Source organism: Rhinolophus hipposideros, assembly GCF_964194185.1.
Source record: "Rhinolophus hipposideros genome assembly, chromosome: 14".
In the NCBI taxonomy this organism is placed as follows: Eukaryota; Metazoa; Chordata; class Mammalia; order Chiroptera; family Rhinolophidae; genus Rhinolophus; species Rhinolophus hipposideros.
In genome coordinates this window covers 29,346,371-29,364,714 of record NC_138060.1, presented here as the reverse complement: position 1 = coordinate 29,364,714, position 18,344 = coordinate 29,346,371, and the positions used below count along the sequence as shown (strand labels likewise).

Here is an 18,344-nt window from a genome sequence, read left to right as displayed (position 1 = left end):
CAGTTCCTGGAAGCCACCACATTCCTTGGCTCATGGTCCCTTCCTCTGTCTTTAGATTCAGCAGTCACATTATTCCAACCTCTGCTCCCATCATCACGTCATCTCTAACTCTCCTGCCTCCCTCTTTCCCTGATAAGGACCGTGTGGTTACAGTGAGCCCACCTGGATAATCTAGGATCATTTCCCATCTCAAAATCTTTCACTGAATCATTTCAGTAAAGTCCCTTTGCCATGTAATGTGACATAGTCACAGATTTCAAGGATTAGGGTGTGGACATCTTTGGGAGGTTATTCTTCTGCCTACATATTGGGGGTGACTTAAATATAACAGTCTACCAGGATTTTGTGAGAAACGTAACTGATTAAGGAAGTTTCTAAAAAAAAAAAAGAAGAAATGTTTATCCAAGAGTTTGAGACAGAGGAAAAAAGAATTTGTCGTGACTCGGCTGTATTAGTTGATTTGTAAGGCGAATTTCTCCCTCACACGGGGACTGGGGACCCTTGGTGTATATACATGGCATAGTGGTGGGGTCCACTGCATCTGGGCTCTTCCAGGAAGAGCCACAGGAGAGGCAGAGCAGCCTGTAGACTGCTGGCCGTGAGGAAATGGGAAAGCCAGCCTGTCCTTGATCTTCTGTCTCTCTCCTCAGCGTCACCCTCCCCTTACCAGATAAACCCATCAACTCCTTTAGCACCTCAGTGTATGTAGGAAAACTCCCCTGTGTGTTTCTCCTTTACTTTCACACTATACCACCCACAACTCTGCTGAGATCAGATGTGTGGCTTTTTGCCTCCACACCAAGCAATTCTCTGCCACGCCGGTTAGGTGTCCTACAATTCAGTTCAATTCTGATGCTACGTGGAGTTCGCACAGACCCCAGAGGTGACGGGTTCAGTCCCACGAGACTGCCCCCACACTTCAGATGCCAGGCGAAAGTACATTTGACCCTTGAACAATTCCGGGGTTAAGGGCACCAAGTTCTGTGCAGTCAAAAATCTGCTTATAACTTTTCACTCCCTAAAAACGGAACTACTAATAGGCTACCATTGACCGGAAGTGTTACCAATCATATCAACAGCAAATTAATACATATATTTGTATGTTGTATGTGTTATGTATCATATTCCTACAATCAAGTAAGCTAGAAAAAAATGTTATTAAGAAAATCAGAAGAAAAAGAAGATACATTTATAGTGCCGTACTGTATGCATCAATATGGTACGTTTATGTCATCTGTTTATAAGATGAAGTGTCTGTCTGTCAATAGCTATATCGATATCACGATTCATGCTCTGATAACGAGGAAGAAGTGATATGATTGCTTTGTGGTAGTCTATGGTGATCGATACAATTGCTTCATGGTAGTAAGGAAATCTCCAAAAAATTTTCCAATACATTGAAAAAAAATTGTGTATAAGTGGACCCGCGCAGTTCAAAGCCATGGTGTTGAAAGGTCAACTGTAGTAGGCTACCCACAATTTCTATTTGACTTGGCTACAAATCGGAGGTTCCCACGACCCCCCTCCTGGATTCTATTATTTGCTAGAGTGGCTCGCTCACAGAACTCAGGGAAACACTTACTTACATTGACCAGTTTATTAAAGGATACAGATGGACAGCCTAATGAGGAGATACATGGGGAGAGGTCTGGAAGGGTCCCAAGTACAGGAGTTTCTATCCCTGGGAGTCGGGTGAACCACCTTCCTGGTACGGGGATACGTTCACCAACCGAGAAGCTCCCCAAACCTCATACTATTGGGTTTTTATGGAGGTTTCATCATGTAGACTTGATCAATTATTGACTCCACTGCCACCCCTTCTCCTTCACCAGAAAATTGTGGGGGGGAGCCGAAAGTTCCAAGCTTCCAATCATGGCTTGTCCTTTCTCGTAACTGGCCCTCATCCAGGAGTCCATCAAGAGCCACCTTATTAGAACAAAAGACATTAATCCCAGGAAATTCCAAGGGATTTAGGAACTTGGTGTCTGACGCCCCTATCACTCAGGAAACTACAACGGTCTTAGGAGCTGTGTCAGGAACTAGGGTCAAAGACTAAATGTTAGGATCAAAGATTCTCATAGTACCCCTATTATCAAGGGTTGTTTAAGTCAGGAATGAGGAGTAGAGATATATGTATATAACAGAGCAGTAGGTGGGAGGGTTCCCTGGAGCCTTTGACAGTCTGCCAGGCCCAGAGAGTAGCATATATATTTCTTATTATTTCACACTCTGGAGTAAGAATAAACACTCTATGAAGTGCTCTTAAATCTGACATCTCCCCCGCTCCTGCCAGATCACTGGAGAGGGAGGCCTGACTTAGTAGAACTGAGACTCCAGACTCCCCAAGCGGGATCTCAGCTTCTTCACAGAGCAGGGTACCTGGTGTATGGCAGGCTCCATGCATGTTGAATGAATGAATGGATGAATGAATGAATATGGTTTACAGATTTAGTGGTAGCCTTTTTAAAAAAATTATTTAACAAGGAATTCTCCTTTTAAAAGTAGCACTTTCTGAACACATACAGTATCTCAATTTATAAACAGTATCTCAGTTTACAATTATTATCATTTGGGAGTCAGAGAACTTTCTTTCCTTATACCAAAAAAAAGTGGTGACCCACTATGTAGCTAATTTGCTTTTTCTGTTATGATAAGTGATAGGATCTAATGCTGTGCACATCTTTTGAGCACTTTCTATGTCCCTACTAGTCCTACACTTTGGGAACATAGCAGGAATAAGAGAAGGCTGTTAGAGGTCGAATTGCGTCCCTCCAAAAAAGACTTTCACGTCCAACCTCCAGTACCTCAGAATGTGACCTTATTTACAAGTAGGGTTGTTTCAAATGGAATTCATTATGATGAGGTCATGCTGGAGTAGGGTGGGCTGCTACTCCATTATGGTGTCCTTATAAGAAGACAGTCATGTAAAGACATAGACAAGCCCGGAAGAGTCCATGTGAAGACAGAGGACTGGAGCAATCCATCTACAAGCCAAGGAATGCCCATGGCTACCAGAAGCTGGGACAGACACATGGGACAGATGTCCCCTCAGGAAGACCAACCCTGCCGACACCTTGATTTCAGACTTCTAGCCAGCAGAACTGGAAGACCAATACTTTCCTGTGGTTTTAAGCCACCCCGGGAATCGTTCTTTGGTGTGGCAGCCCTAGGAACTTAATGCAGGACCCAACACAGTCATGGATTGGCCTTTCCAGTCTTGTTGGAAGACTTTGTAAAGTCTGGTCCCTGAACAGTGTGGCTTAGATGGAAGCCAGGATGAATGAGCCTCCCTTATGTCAGTGAATGTGAAGGGCCCCTTAGAATTTCCTGACATCTACAGTCAGATTGAACTTGGAACCAGCACATGCTTTGTACCAAGTCAGCATTCAGGAAATCCACGCTGAGGAATTGATTCATCTGGGCAAGTAGCTGGTTAGACCCTACCTTCTCTCCAAAGCAAAGGGAGTTTGGTGCTGGTGGGGGTGGGGCGGGGGTGGGGTGGGGATGGGGGTGTCTTGCTGGATTTTAAACTGTTCCCAAAGCTTTGTATGAGCCCAAAACCCAGGTGTGAAAATTCCACTTGGAAAATATCTACGACAACCTGACGTTAAGCTAAAGATTTCTGCCAGTTCTCCCAACTTAATGGACTGACTTGTCGTTCAAAGAAAGTACCCAATTTCTCTGCTGCGGAATTCCAAGCAGAGGCAACCTGTTCACAGGTCTTCCCTGGAGGCCACTGTGAAATGCAAATCTCGCTGCAAGGGAAACAGGTGATCACATGTGGCTACAATGAATCTTTTCTGGCGCAGTGATGTGATGCTTGCCGTCCCGCCCACGGACAGCCTTTAATTATAATCCACCAGTCCAGATTCCACCAGAGAAAGATCAGTGTGAAAAGCCTGTGTGTGTGGTGGAGGGTCTGTGCTGGAACCTCAACAGCTCCATTTGAAATGTACCCTCGTCTCAGCTGCTGCACCTGGGAGCTGGCAGACACACACCAGGTGGAGGCGAGGCCGCTTAGCCACATGGCGGCTGATTTAAGGAGCCAACACCTCAGGAAGTCCCGGCGAGATTTGAGATGCAGCTTGCTCTTACTGGCTAGTCCATGCTGTGTCTTTGGAGATGAAAACACTTAACCAATTCCATTCAAGATCAGCTCAATTTTCCAAAGGGGCAGAATTTATTATTTGAATTATTCACGGGAGGTTTATTCACCAGCACCGAGATAGGAGATATGTCAACTAAATTATAATTATGTTTCTCTAAAGAGATCCTCTGAGATTCCTTTTTTTTTTTTTTCTCCTGAGCTTGAAAGGAGAAGTCAGACTGTGTATTTATGGAGAGCCTCAATTCTCTGAGTGGCAGGATGAAAAATTAATTTTCTTCAAATACATTACTGAATGGTTAACTGCATCTCAGTAACCTATTTGTTTAATATACCGGGGTCCTCTTCAAAGAGCCTATGATTTATTCTCATCTTTGCCAAGAGATAACTTTCAAAAACGCAGGCCTGAGGACAGGAAACAGGACTTCTGGGCTCCAGCCCTGCCACGAACAAGCTATGAGCAAGTTCCCGCTACTCTCTGGGCCTGGCAGGCTGGTGATGGGTCCAAGGGACCCTCCTACCTACTCTTCTGCAGCTGCCCACAGATGTCAGCCTCCCTGAGGTTGAAGAGGCTGATGAGTGACTACTCAGTGCTGTTTATCTGCCTAATAAGGAACAAGAGGAGAAAATAAGCACAGAAGAAAACATTTTTGCACCAAAGTATTCCCCGCCTGCCAATCCCTGCCTCCCACCACGTCCCTAGGAAATTGAGAGAGCCCTACTAGGAGACGCCTTCCTCCTTCTGCTCAGTCTTCCCTCTCTTTGCCTAAAGGCATGGAGGCTGAGAGCTCCCTAGGACAGTACGTCTTCTTTGACCCAACATGAATCTTTACCACCCCACCTCTCTTTCTTCACATGTTCCCTCCTTATACTACCGTATAAGTATAAGGGCCTTATACTTATACTGGGCCACTGGCTCCTTTGAGCATTCCCCTCATCCTCTCTTCAGAAACGTCATTTGGCTCTTGGTACCCAGGATTCGCTCCCCATTGCAGCTGAAAGGCTGCGTGCCCAGGAACAGAGGAAGAGGTCTCAGGGGAGAACAGACAGGGGCTTTGCAGAGCATGGCTGCTATTCATCGACCCATGCTTTCCTGTCATTCATGCAATCAACATTTATGAAGAACATACCACATACCTGAAGAAGCAGACATGGTGCTTGACTTCCCGAATCCCAGAGTCAAGGGCTGGCCTGACCAGTAGGATCGCCTCTAACCATGTGTGTCTATCAAGCACGTGAAGTGTGCAGAGCCTGAACTGAGAGGCACGGTAACATACACAATGGATGGCAAAGACTGAGTGAGAAAAACAGGATGTAAATATCTTAATGATTTTTAACATTGATTACAGGCACACCTCGTTTTACTGTGCTTCTCTTCATTGAGCTTCACACATATTATCTTTTTACAAGCTGAAGGTTTGTGGCAACTGTGTACCAAACAAGTCTATTCCTTTTTCCAACAGCATTTGCTCGCTTCATGTCTCTGTGTCACAATTTGGTCATTCTCATCATATTTCAAACTTTTTCATTATTAGTATATTTATTACGGAGGTCTGTGATCAGTGATCTTTGATGTTACCCTTGTAATTGTTGTTGTTGTTGTTGTTGTTGTTGTTGTTGTTGTTGTTTGGGGGGGTGGACAAACCACTCCCATATAAGACAGTAAACTTAAAAAAATAAATGTTGTGTGTGTTCGGACTGCTCCACTGACCAGCCGTTCCCCCAACTCTCTCCCTCTCCTTGGGCCTCCCTATTTCCTGAGATACAACAATATTTAGGCCAGTTAATAACCCTACAATGGTCTGTAAGTGTTCAAGTGAAAGGAAGAGTCACACTTAAATCAGAAACTACCAATTATTAAGCTCAGTGAGGAAGGCAAGTCGAAAGCCAAGATAGGTTGAAAGCTAGACCTCTTGCACCAAACAGCCACGTTGTGAATCCAAAGGCAAAGTTCTTGAAGGAAATTAAAAGTGCTGCTCCAGGGAATACACTAATGATAAGAAAGTGCTGCCTTATTGCTGATAATGGAGAAAGTTTTGGTGCTTTGGATAGAAGATCAAACCAGCCACAACGTTCCCTTAAGTCAAAACCTAACCCAGAGCAAGGCCCTAACTCCCTCCAATTCTGTGAACGTTGAGCAGTGAGGAAGCTATGGAGGAAAAGTTTGGACCACCAGAGGCTGGTTCATGAGGTTTAAGGAAAGAAGCTGTCTCCATAACATAAAAGTGCAAAGGGAAGCAGCCAGTGCTAATATAGAAGCTGCAGCAAGTTATCCAGAAGTTTGGTAAGATAATTAATGAAGGTGTCTACACTGAACAACAGAGTCAATGTAGACATAACAGCCTTACGCTGGAAGATGCCATCTAGGACTTTCACAGCTAGAGAGGTCTTTAAGCAGGGTTTGAGAAGAATAACTCCAACTTTCAAAGTTTCGAAGGACAGGCTGACTCTTGTCAGGAGCTAATGCAGCTGGTGACTTTAAGCTGAAGCCAGTGCTCATTTACCATTCTGGAAATTCTAGGGCCCTTAAGTATGCTAAATCTACTTTGCTTGTGCTCTATATATGGAACAATAAAGCCTGAATGACAGCACATCTGTGTATAACATGTTTTACTGAATATTTTAAGCCCACTGTTGAGACCTACTGCTCAGAAAAAAAATATTTCTTTCAAAATATCACTGCTCATTGACAATGCACCTGATTAGCCAAGAGTTCTGATGGTGATATACAATGAGATTAATGTTGTTTTCATGCCTGCCAGCACAACATCTATTCTGCAACCCATGGATAAAGGAATAATTTTGACTTTCAAGTCTCATTATGTATGAACTTCATTTCATAAGGCTGTAGCTGCAATAGAGAGTGATCCCTCTGATGGATGTGGGCAGAGTAATTTGAAAACTTCCTAAAGGATTCACCATTCTAGATGCCATGAAGAACATTCATGGTTCATGGGAAGAGGTCAAAACACCAACATTAACAGGAGCTTGGAGGAAGTTGATTCCCACCCTCGTGGATGACTTTGAGGGGTTCAAGACTTCAGTGGAGGAAGGAACTGCAGATGTGGTGGAAATAGCAAGAGAAGTAGAATTAGAAGTGAAGCCTGAAGACGTGACAGAATTGCTGCCGTCTCATGATAAAACTTTAATGGAAGAGGAGTTGCTTCTTATGGATGAGCAAAGGGGTTTCTTGGGATGGAGTCGACGCCTGGTGAAGATGCCGTGAAGATGATCAAAATGCCAACAAAAGATATAGAGTATTATAAAAACTTCGTTGATAAAGGAGCAGCAGGGTTTGAGAAGAGTAACTCCAACTGTGAAAGAAGTTCTAAAGAAGTGGTTCAAACAACACCACGTGCCACAGAAAAATCATTCATGAAAGGAAGAGTCAATTGAGGAAGCAATCTTCATTGGCTTATTTTAAGAAATTGCCACAGCCACCCCAGCCTTCAGCAACCAGCACCCTGATAGGTCAGCAGCCATCAATATCGAGATAAGACCCTCCACGAGCAAAACAAAACAAAAAAATTACAACTCACTGAAGGCTCAGATGATGGTTAGCAATTTTTAGCAATAAAGTATGTTTTAATTAAGGTAGGTGCATTTTTTTTGACATAATATTATGTGTCCTGGGAAGCCAAAAAAATTCATGTGACTCCCTTTATTGCAATATTCACTTTATAGTGGTGGTCTGGAATTGAACCTGCAATATCTCCAAGGTGTGCCTGTACGTGTTGAAATGATAAAATACGGTATATTATTAGAGTGAATTTCACCTGTTTCTTTTTTAGCTTTTTGGTGTGGCTACTAGGAAATGTGAAATTGCATTCGTGTGTTGAGTGTTGAGGGACTTTGGAGGGTGGGGTAGGCAAAGGACGGTGCAGGCTGGCATGGTGGAAGTAGCCCAGGTGGGGACAGACACAGCACAAGCTGGCTGGGCTTGTCCTAGACAGAATGGTGGGAGGGCAGAGAGCTCATACCAGGAGCGTGTAAGTCATCGAGGGTAATAAGGGGCAGGCGCGACACCAATAGTAACTCCGACATGTTTTGAATACTCCGTATGGCAGGTGCTATTCGAAGTGCTGTCCATGTACTAACTCATTTAATCCTCACAATCCCGTGAGGTAGTTACTGATGTTATCATTTCTATTTAACAGGAAGGAACTGAGGCACAGAGAGCGGATATGATTTGCCTGAGGTCACAGAGCCAGGGGGTCAAATCAGAACTTGAACTCAGGAGTTTGGCTCAGGCGTCTCAGTGTTGAACTGTCCCATAGCCTCTATCTAGGGTTGAATTGAGGGGTGAGAATTTTGGGGGGAAGGGGCACCCCCACAGATTTGGGGCAGCACAGAGCCCCGTCAGAACAGACAGGAAGACTAATCTGGGGGCAGAGAGTTTGGGGTCCACCCGAGAGCAGCAGCAGGGCTGGGAGGAGGGCAGAGGCTGATGCTTCCCCAGCACCCTGCTCTGCCAGGCTCTCTGCCCGCCACATCACAAGCTCACCCCTCACCCTCTGTGCTCCAGCCACAGGGCCGTGGTCTGCACTGCTTCCTCTGCCTTGAAGGCTCTTACCCCCACTGGCCCATTCCTGACTCCTTTCCTCCACCATCACTTCCTCAGCTCCAGAAGTAGGTCACATCTCCCAATTACGGGCTCCTATGTACCTTCTCTTCATTGCGTTTCTTTCAAATACAACGTTACATTTATTTATGTGAGTATTTTATTCTCTGTCTCTTCCCTTAGGGAAGGAATTGCATCTATTTTTGCTCACTTTATATACTCAACACTTACAATAATTCCTGACCTATCATCGCTACCAGTAAATATCCATTGGGTAAATAAATCTTCCTGCAGCATAGGTGTTCTAACCATGTTACGGATGAAAAAACTGGCATCTAGCCTGTTTAAGAAACTTGCCCCAGGCCCCAGTCCAGGTAAGACAGTAGAGCTGAAATGTTCCCAAAGCTGACTCACTTCGAAGTCACTGCCTCTTGGTGGGAATGCAGGAAGGTGCCAATACTCCCAGGTGGGAAGTGAAGGCAGAGGCCAGTGAGGAAGCCTGGGCCACATGCGTGGGCCCCTCCCGAGTCAGGGTCTTATCAGGACTCACTGTATCTGATGACTTTCTCCCTTCTTCCTTTGCCTTATGAGGCTCTCGTCCTCTATCCAGAACCTTCCACGTCTGCTGGGCCTTCTCAAACCTTCCTCCTGGATTGCCAGCCTGGTGAGGTTTGCTGTAAGTCCAGGTATTTGACACAGATATGGCCTCATGCCCAGGGCCGTGTTCCAGTTTTCTGAGCGGCACCCTCGTGACCCCCTTTTCTAGAGGAACCATTGTCAGTGTAGTGGCTCCTATAATCATTTGTTCATTCAATCATTCAGTCAGTCAGTCTATAAAAGCTCATTATTGAGTGGCTGCAATGTCCCTTCCACTGCACTTTGAGAAGCTCAGTCTTTTGCAGGAGGAGGGAGCACCCACAGAGTGGAACTCTAACCACCTCAACCCCATCCCAAAGCTTTCAAGAGTTTCTTCTTCGAGGCGAGTGAACCGTTCAGTCTTTGTGCAACTGATTGTGTGATCCGGGAAAGAACACCTGAGGAGAGGCAGTCCCTTTCCTAATTGTCAAATTTAAGCCATGTGCTTCCTGGGCTGGTAAAATATTAATCTTGCTCTGTACCTGGGCACTTACAACCTACAACAGGCGGGCTGTGCCCCTGCAGGTCCAATCCCCAGGGCCCTGACAGATGTTAGCTGCTAAGGAAATTCATGAGGAACATATCCCCAGGTGAATTCTATGGTAGATCCTGAAAGCAAAAATCGGGGAGGAGAAAGAAAGCTTGGTTGGCTTAAGAGAGAATTTTTTTGGCGGGTAAGTGTGGTCTTTTATGCTCAAGAGCAGAAGCCGGAAAAAATACATGAGCAGAGGCAAGGACAATTTGGAATGGGGGCAGAAGGAATGGAAGTGAGGAGAAGAGACTGGCGAATGCTGGCAAGTGGGAGGGACTGGCAGAAATCTTCCTGTTTAGTTCACTCTCGCATTCTCCATTCTCCGTGCCTGGGCCATAGTGGGTTCTCAAAGAATATGTGTCAAACGAATTAAAAAAATTTCACAGCATGTGTCTACTGAGATCTTTGTGTTCCAGGTGATATTTATAGGAAGACAAAATAAAGCAGGTCAAAAAATCTGGTCAACGGCCTATTCGGTCCCCAGCACTAACATTTTAAATTCTCTGACGCAGAGGTGCTCAAACAGCCTGTGAAAACCACCTGGAGGGCCTGTTGAAATGAAGACTGCCAGCCCCACCCCCCAAGTTTCTGATTCAGAGGGTCTGGTGTGAGACCTGAGAATTTGCATTTTTAACAAGTTCCTAGGTGTCTTAGCTCGGGCTGGTGTAACAAAATACCATAGGCCGGGTGGTTTAAACAACAGACGTTTATTTTCTTACAGTTCCGGAGGCTGGGTAGTCCAAGATCAAGGGGCTAGCTGACTCAGTTTCTGGTAAGAGCCCTCTTCCTGGCTGACAGCGGGCTGCCTTCTCAGTGTGTCCTCGCATGGCTGAGAGAGAGAACTCTAGACTCTCTTCCAGTTCTTCTAAGGACACTAATCCCATCATGGGCCCCCACCCCCATGACCGTATCTAACCCTAATCGTGTTCCAGAGGCCTCATCCCCAACTACATTGGGGGTTAGGGCTTCAATATATGGATGAGGGAAGGGCGTTTGCAAACATTCGGTCTATAACACTAGGAGATGCTGACATCTCTGGTCCATGAGCCGTCTTTTGAGAACAGCTGCCTCAAGGAGCCTTGCTAACGGAAACCTATTTAACTGTTTTCGAAAACATTTTGACCCTAGAAGCCTTTGCTCGTGGTACATCTTGCAGGAAACTGTTTGACTAAACCCAAGTTGGTAAAGAAGCCTCAAATGTCTGAGGAGAACACTTGACCACGTGACCGTCAGTGAGGAGCCTCGTCTCCGTCTGGTCCCGTGCCTCTTCCTTGCAAGCGGGACACAGAGCACTCAGAATGCACAATCCCACTTCACTGAGAGCAGCCTTTCTGCCCTGACCTCACTCCCACATCATCCTACCCCCATGGGGCTTTGCAGAATTTGCAGATCAACCCCAGACTGGGCAAGAGAAGCTTTGAGTTGGATGAGAGACTAATTGAAGTGTACTTTTTAATACGTGAAAAATGAGACTATCAGTAAGAGCTGAAAGTTGAGGAATCTTCCCAGGGTATCGTCCAGGGGTGGGGAAGGGAGACCTGATTGACATGGGTTAAAGGCAGTGGTGGAAAAGAATAAACCAATTGGTCCAGTAAGCTGATTACATAGACAAAAATCATAGCATGTTGCCACAGTGCCGGGCATATCGTCAGAGCACATAATACAGGTATGTTTTCTCTCCCCATGGAGGAATTTAAATCCTGGGTGCCAACAATTCTTGCACAAATGCACAAATGTAAAGGACAGTTTCTCAGGATTGTTTTGAGGATTTGCCCAAATGTTGCTCAACCACATTGCAAATGGGAGTGGTCTCTTTGGCACAGGCTACCTTCATGTTTGCTGCTCCCCTGTGCTCCCCCACCCAGAATCAGCAATTGCATTTTGACAGAAAGCCTAGTGGGTGCTTTCTGAGCTGTCATAATCACCTTCCACTGAAATCACACTGTATGTCTCCTTGCCAGTTCGGAAGTGCAGACAACCTCCTGGGAAGGTCTTAAACAGATTTGCAAACGAGAGTGGCATCTTTGCTTTGGCACGAAGTTGATCTTGGCACTAACCAAAACCTCATTTTTCTAATGTTCCAAAACAGTGGCCTGAGGCCAAATGGCCTTGCAAGTCCCCTGTGAGAACCCAATCTGCATGGTTTCAACCCTCCTGGTTCAATAGCTCTCCATTTGCAGACACAAAATTCAGTTTTGGCCTAACCTTCAAATATATCTACATAAGCAGGGGCTTGCATAGGTCTGTGTATCATTGTCATCTGAATTTAACACACGATAAGGCTGTTGCAGTACAGAGTGGCTTTCCAGAACGCAAGGCACTAAAAGAGTCACACACTCCTCAGTGTGCCACACAAGGTCCTCAGGAGCCCAGCCCACCGCTCCAGCAGCTCCCCTCCGGCCACACACTTCTGGTATGATGTGTGCTGGCATGTTTCCTTCTATCGTCCACAGAATCCGTATCTCTTAACTGCTTTATCAAACTGTTCATTTTGCTATAATCTCCCCTATCTTCCAGTTCCCTAATTCTGTTGTCAGCTTTCTCGTGGTTTAACTATTGATTGATTTCTATTTCAACAACTATGTCTTTTATTCCTGGAATATTCATGTGGTTCATTTTCAAATCTTCCTTCCCCTATTCCCTTTCCAATTGCTCCATTTTCTGTGGTTCCTGGAACGTGAGTTTGATCATGTGTTTTGTCTCCTTTTTCTCACCCATGCAAAGGATCATTTCCTCTTTGTTTTGTAACTTTTGACTTTGAGCTCATCTTTGACAGGGATTGTCCTGCTCAGGCCCTAGTTGGTGGGCACATCTTCAGGGAAAGGTTTTGAGTATGTCTTTACTGGGGGCCTACAGACCTCACGGATGCATTTTTAAGTTATTTCTGAGTTGCGGATTTCCACACCATGTAGGTTGGTACCTTTGAATCCAATGCACAGGCACAGAGCAGGCTTAGGGGCCGAATTTCTCAGAGATGCTTCATTCCAGATTGGTTGGCAGGCTTCCTCCCAGCATTCCTAGGTCAATGGCAGTGGTTATGCTGGGACCCCAGCCTCAGACAGCCGCTGTGCAGCTGCAGGCTTTATGCAGACATACGTGCCAGCTCACGTTTTCATGAACAGAAGACCTGAGTCTCCATTCCTCATTCCCATGACCTTTGAAACCATGGCTGATGGGCTGGGCTGTGACCCATCCCAGCCACTGTTTCACCTCTCAGATGCAGCTTTGGTTTTTCTTTTGTGTTGTTTTTTACACCTAAGGAGTTCTTTTTCTAGCTCTCTTATTTTTACTTTATTTTGTTATTGTTGTTGTATGTTATCCAGCATCTCAATGTATTTGGAAAAGGAAAGGTGTCTCCATATCCACTCAGGCTAAAAATAATTGCTAAGTACTGTGTGTGTTTTATTTTAGCTTGAAGGATACATCCACTCTGTGATGTAGATACGATTAATATCCTCACTTTACAGAGAAAGGGTTAGGAAGGTTAACTTCATTTCCCAAAGTCCAGAACATGATTCCCCAGAAATTCCTAAAGCAGGTGTGACCCCCAACCCATTACCCACAGGGTTGGCTCCATGGACCCCCTCCGGCCCCTCCTCTGCTGCCCTGGCCCATCTCATTCTGTGGCTGCCTCTAGCCCCATGGCAACCAGCCACTAGTAGGCTGCTCACTCTCTCTGACCCACACTCACACCAAAGCTTTCTCACCATTCCCCTGGTACAAATGGTCCTCTCTCCGTGCTCAAATGCTTTCCATCTTGCAGCAGCCTGTCCCAGACATCCTTTCTCAGTATTACCCCTCTCTGGTACATATTGTAAGTTCTGAGGACTCGTGAGGGTAGAGCAGTGAGAATGGACAAGAGAAGCATCATCAGAACTTGGGAGTCAATTAACTAGAGTGAGGGAAAAAGTGCAGGAGTCCACATCAATGCTCAGTGTTCTGGCTTGGGCGACAGACTGGATCAGGGAGCATTTGCTGAGGGGGAACCCAGGAGAGGAAGTAGGTGAGGCGGGAGCACAGTAGGTGTTCAGCTCAATTTTGGACATGATGAGTTTGAAGTAAAACCTCAAGTGGGGCCACTCAGAGCCAACCTGATGAACCTGCCCATCACTCAAGAGATCAGCCTCCGCTCAAGGTCCTCGTTGGGCAGTGAGTGTGTAACGCTGAGCCACTGGTTGTGTGTGAAATGGAAAGACACATCGTGTGTGTGACACACAGTGGGGTCTGTGTTACATCTCACTCAGTATAAACTCCTTGAGATTAGAAACCACATCATTTCTTTCCTTTTGTTTTCTAAAGGTGTCTAAGACGGAACTGGCCCTCCTACTTTACAAGGCTCCAGCGAGGATCAAACAGTAGAAGGAACAGGGAAAGTTGCTTCAAAATTGAAAAGCATGTCCCAAGATTAATTGTTATTACCGTGTTTCTCCGAAAATAAGACCTCGCCGGACAACCAACTCTAATGCGTCTTTTGAAGCAAAAATTAATATAAGACCCAGTCTTATGTTATATAAGACCCGGTATTATATTATATTATATTATATTATATTATATCATATCATAGTACATTACATTATATAATATTATATTATATTATACCTGGTCTTATATTATAGTAAAAATAAGACCAGGTCTTATATTAATTTTGGCTCCAAAAGACACATTAGAGCTGATGGTCCGGCTAGGTGTTATTTTTCGGGGAAACACGGTCTGACTACCATCCTCCTCCCGCCCAGAAATGCCCAGACCTCCAGAATAAAAGTAGTCCACTTTCTCGGGCCTCAGTTCCAAATCTATCCTGGCTGCCTCACCTCCCACTCCTCACCTTTCCCCAACCAACCAGACCCCTTGAAACTCTGTGTCTTTGCTCTTTCCCTCCTCCCGGTGCAATCAGACACCCCCTCTCTCACCCCCACACACACAGGGTCACCCTAGCACCTTGTACAGATCTGTGCAGACATGAGTCACAGTCAGTTATAAGCCCCTTTGTCAAGTCTGTGACTGGACTGGAAGCTCCATAAAGGCAGGTGCTTTCTTTCATTCACAAAGCAGGATACGCATTCAGTAAATGTCTGCAGGAGTGACTGAGTGACTCAATCTCCATATGCCCCAAACCTAGTACCTTCTTTAGCAACAGAAAAGAGAAATGAATGATTAAAGGAATAAAAGGTGTCTGCTTCATCTGCCTGAAATATTTTCCTTGTCACCTGTTCCTGATGAAATCTTCACAGTCTTGCAATATCTACACTACATACCACCTTCTCCAGTCAGAAATGATCTTTCCACTCCCTGGGATCTCCCAGTGCTTTGCACCTGGTCCATCACACTTACCTCAGTTCCCACTACACTTGAGTCTTTTGTGTACTTGGTGCCATTAGACTGAACAGCCCCTGGCACACTCCCTGGCATATAGTAGATGGTAAATAAATGCATCTCACCTGGAGTCGCTGCACTCAGAAACACCTGATGTACCGGGCAAACCAACTCAGCACTCCTGGTGTGGCCCTTTAAGGAACATTCGGGCCAATCCATCAGCAGCCTGGCCTTCTCCTCTCCTCTCACTGGAGGCTTCTCTGGCCCCCAGCTCACCCTGGAGCGCCAGCCTACTCCCAACTCAGACCTCCTTTGACATTGTCCCTGCTCTACTTCTGTCCCTGGGTCTCTGGTCTCTGAGTCACTTGCCAGCTAACAGCAGCTGCAGCTGCCCACCTCGGGAACACACCTGCCGGGTTTCTGAGACTAGTGTCTTCGGTCCAGCCAAGGCCCTGGGCATCAGGGGATGGCATTGGACATGCTTGGTGCCGGCTGCATTCTCTAGTGTTCACAAAGAGTTGGGAATGAAAGTTCTCTCCCCCCAGGAGAGGTCACTTTGCCAAACATCCTTCTTTCTTGGTCCAGCTATGCATTGACACATTTATTTTTGCTTCCTCCTGGCTCAATCATTTTTCAATTACAGTTTGTCCCTACAGTTCTAGTGGAGGGTTAATGCAGGTCTCTTTTTGCTCATAGATCCACATTTATGAAACCCTAATTAGGCATTTCCTTTAGCTGTCTTTATAGATTACTTGGTGCGAGAAGTCTGCAGGCATAAACCTAGTCTGAGCTAAAAGCCTGTTTGGATGCCCAATTAGGAGCTAACTGGGGAAGTTTCTAGTTATTTCCACCTCTGAGTCTTAGCTCAGGTGGCTCCCCATTCCCAGAAGGCCCTCCCTTCTGACCTTGGAGAATATAAATCTTGCCATGTCTTGTGACCTGCATTAAATTGAGATAAAATGTATTCACTTTCAATTTGCCACAGTTTTATAATTTTTCAGTGCTCAGTGTGGTAAGGTGCAATGCAGCAGCCCTCACACTCTGCAGGCAGGTGTATAAATCGGCACAACCCTTTGCAGAAAAAAATCACTGACAATATGTGTCAAGCGTCTTCCAAATACCTCCAACCTTTGACCCAATAATTCCACTTCCAGGAATCATTCCAATGAATGTAATCAGAAATGTGGACAAGTATTTATGCACAAAGAAATTCATTACAGCATCATTTATAATTGCAGGTCTGATAATCAGGGAATATTTAAGTATACTATAGTATATCCATATTATATAGCCATCTAAAATGAAGTTGGTGAAGGCATTTTAATGTTGAGGCTAAGAGAAACCAGCAAACTTTCAAATTGTATATGCAGTATGATCCAAATAGACTTTTCCCAGCTGTTGTTTCACAGAATGTTTATAAAAATGCCACAAATAGAAAAGATCCACTTTCCAGCAAGGTTGAAAAGTTATTATAGGCATATACCTTGAGGCTGCTAGGAGTCTTTGATATGCTAATTAAATGGGAAATTCCAAAAAAAAAAAAAACCAAAAAAACGAGGCTCAATGTACAAAGTCACTGTTTTTATGCAAGCCATTATAGGGGCTGCTGTTCATGGAGCACACTTCAGAAAAGCTTGCAGTGAGGCCTGGGGTGCGGGGAGGTGGAGGGGCGAATGCCTAGGGAAGGCTGTAATATTGAGAGGGGTTGTTGCTGCTGTAGAGTTATGGAATTATCTTACTTCTTTCTTGGAATTTTTTTGTATTGTTCTGCAAAAATGTTGTGTTATGAAAGAGACTAGCCAGAGGATCATCTTCATCTAGCTTTGGCAGACTTGGAGTGCTATAGAGGCAGGAGGTACATGGATTCAATGTGGTGGCCGTGCCCCGATGATGGGCCCTGGGATCCATCGGGACCCTGGGACGGTGGTGATGGCAGCTAGGATAGGGGAGCCCCCAAGGGCTGCCTGGCTGACTCTAATGCTCTGCCTACATTTCAAAGGGCAAGGGGTCAAGGTCATAGCCCTGCCACCCATTCCCTCTGAACCCTGAGCCTGACCAGAGATTTCCTCATGCATCAGGGAACAACATCCCCAGGATGTGAACTATATTTCAGGTTCTGGAATATACTGCCTGGCTATCCCTGATTACAAACCTCAAGTCCAAGGTGCATTGAGCCTCCTTGGATTGGATGCTTCCTTATTCAAATCCTCTCCCTAGTTCCTCACTCTTCCATTACCCCTGGACTCTGTCTCCAGGTCTTCCTTTGTGCCACACCTGCAGCCCTGGGTCAGCCCCATGCCACTAACAGGCCCAGCCTCAGAGCCCTGCACACAACCCAGTGTCTAGTCTCAAGCACTGAGCAGGGAGGAAATATGAACTGGGTCAGGACCTCTAGTGAGGTGTAACAGGCACTGAGCTGTACACTCAGTGAGATGTAACAGGACTTTGGCGACATCGGCCTGGACCCCTCCTGCTTGTCTTCCACGGGCCCCTAAAATATTCTTCAGGATTTATCAGGCTAATGGGCTTCAAAAGGAACAATTTTCTGAGACATGAGACAGGGCAATAGAAAAGGAACATTACGGAAAAAAATTCTCATTCCAAAATGAAAGGGAAAAGATCATTTAGCAACCCTATTGGTGTTATCTAGTCATGAGAAACAGCACATTGAATCCACTGTGGGGCGTAGGGAGGGCTTTGGCAGCCTCACCTTGGGGTCACCTTCATGCAGAACTCATCTATCTCTGCTGCCACAGATGGCTGGGGCAATGGAGACAAGAAGATGCAGGCGAGAGACATTTCCGAGGTGGACTCCACAGAGAGCAGAGGGATCAGAGGGAGAGGGGGGTGGAGGAGAGAGTCTAACGTGACTCCCAAGGCACTCACTTAGGAGACTGGAGGGAGGGCGCACCATCTGCCTTTCCTCCTTTGACGCTTCGTGTCTCCCTTCCCAAGATGGTCCAGGCCTGATTTCTATTGTGGATCATGCTGTGGGAGTTCAGTCACTTGGGGTCAGGAATTGTGACAGTATCCTAGCCCCCAAAGTCCATACCCATCCACCAAGGTTAGGTTTTGGTTCCCAGCCCTAAGACCATAAGTCTCAGAGATAAAAGGTGATGAGGGGCCATTGTGTCAGAGTTTTCTGTACCAGGTCCAGGCTACGAGCACCCATCTGTGGTCCTTCTCTGCCTCCCCAG

General features: G+C 45.7%; 1 protein-coding gene across 1 annotated transcript in view; it reads left to right on the top strand.

Moving 5' to 3' along the window:
• CLSTN2 (calsyntenin 2) overlaps positions 1–18,344 on the top strand; it is a 568,589-nt gene that overhangs the window by 506,467 nt on the left and 43,778 nt on the right. The gene's annotated exons all lie outside the window — the stretch shown is intronic.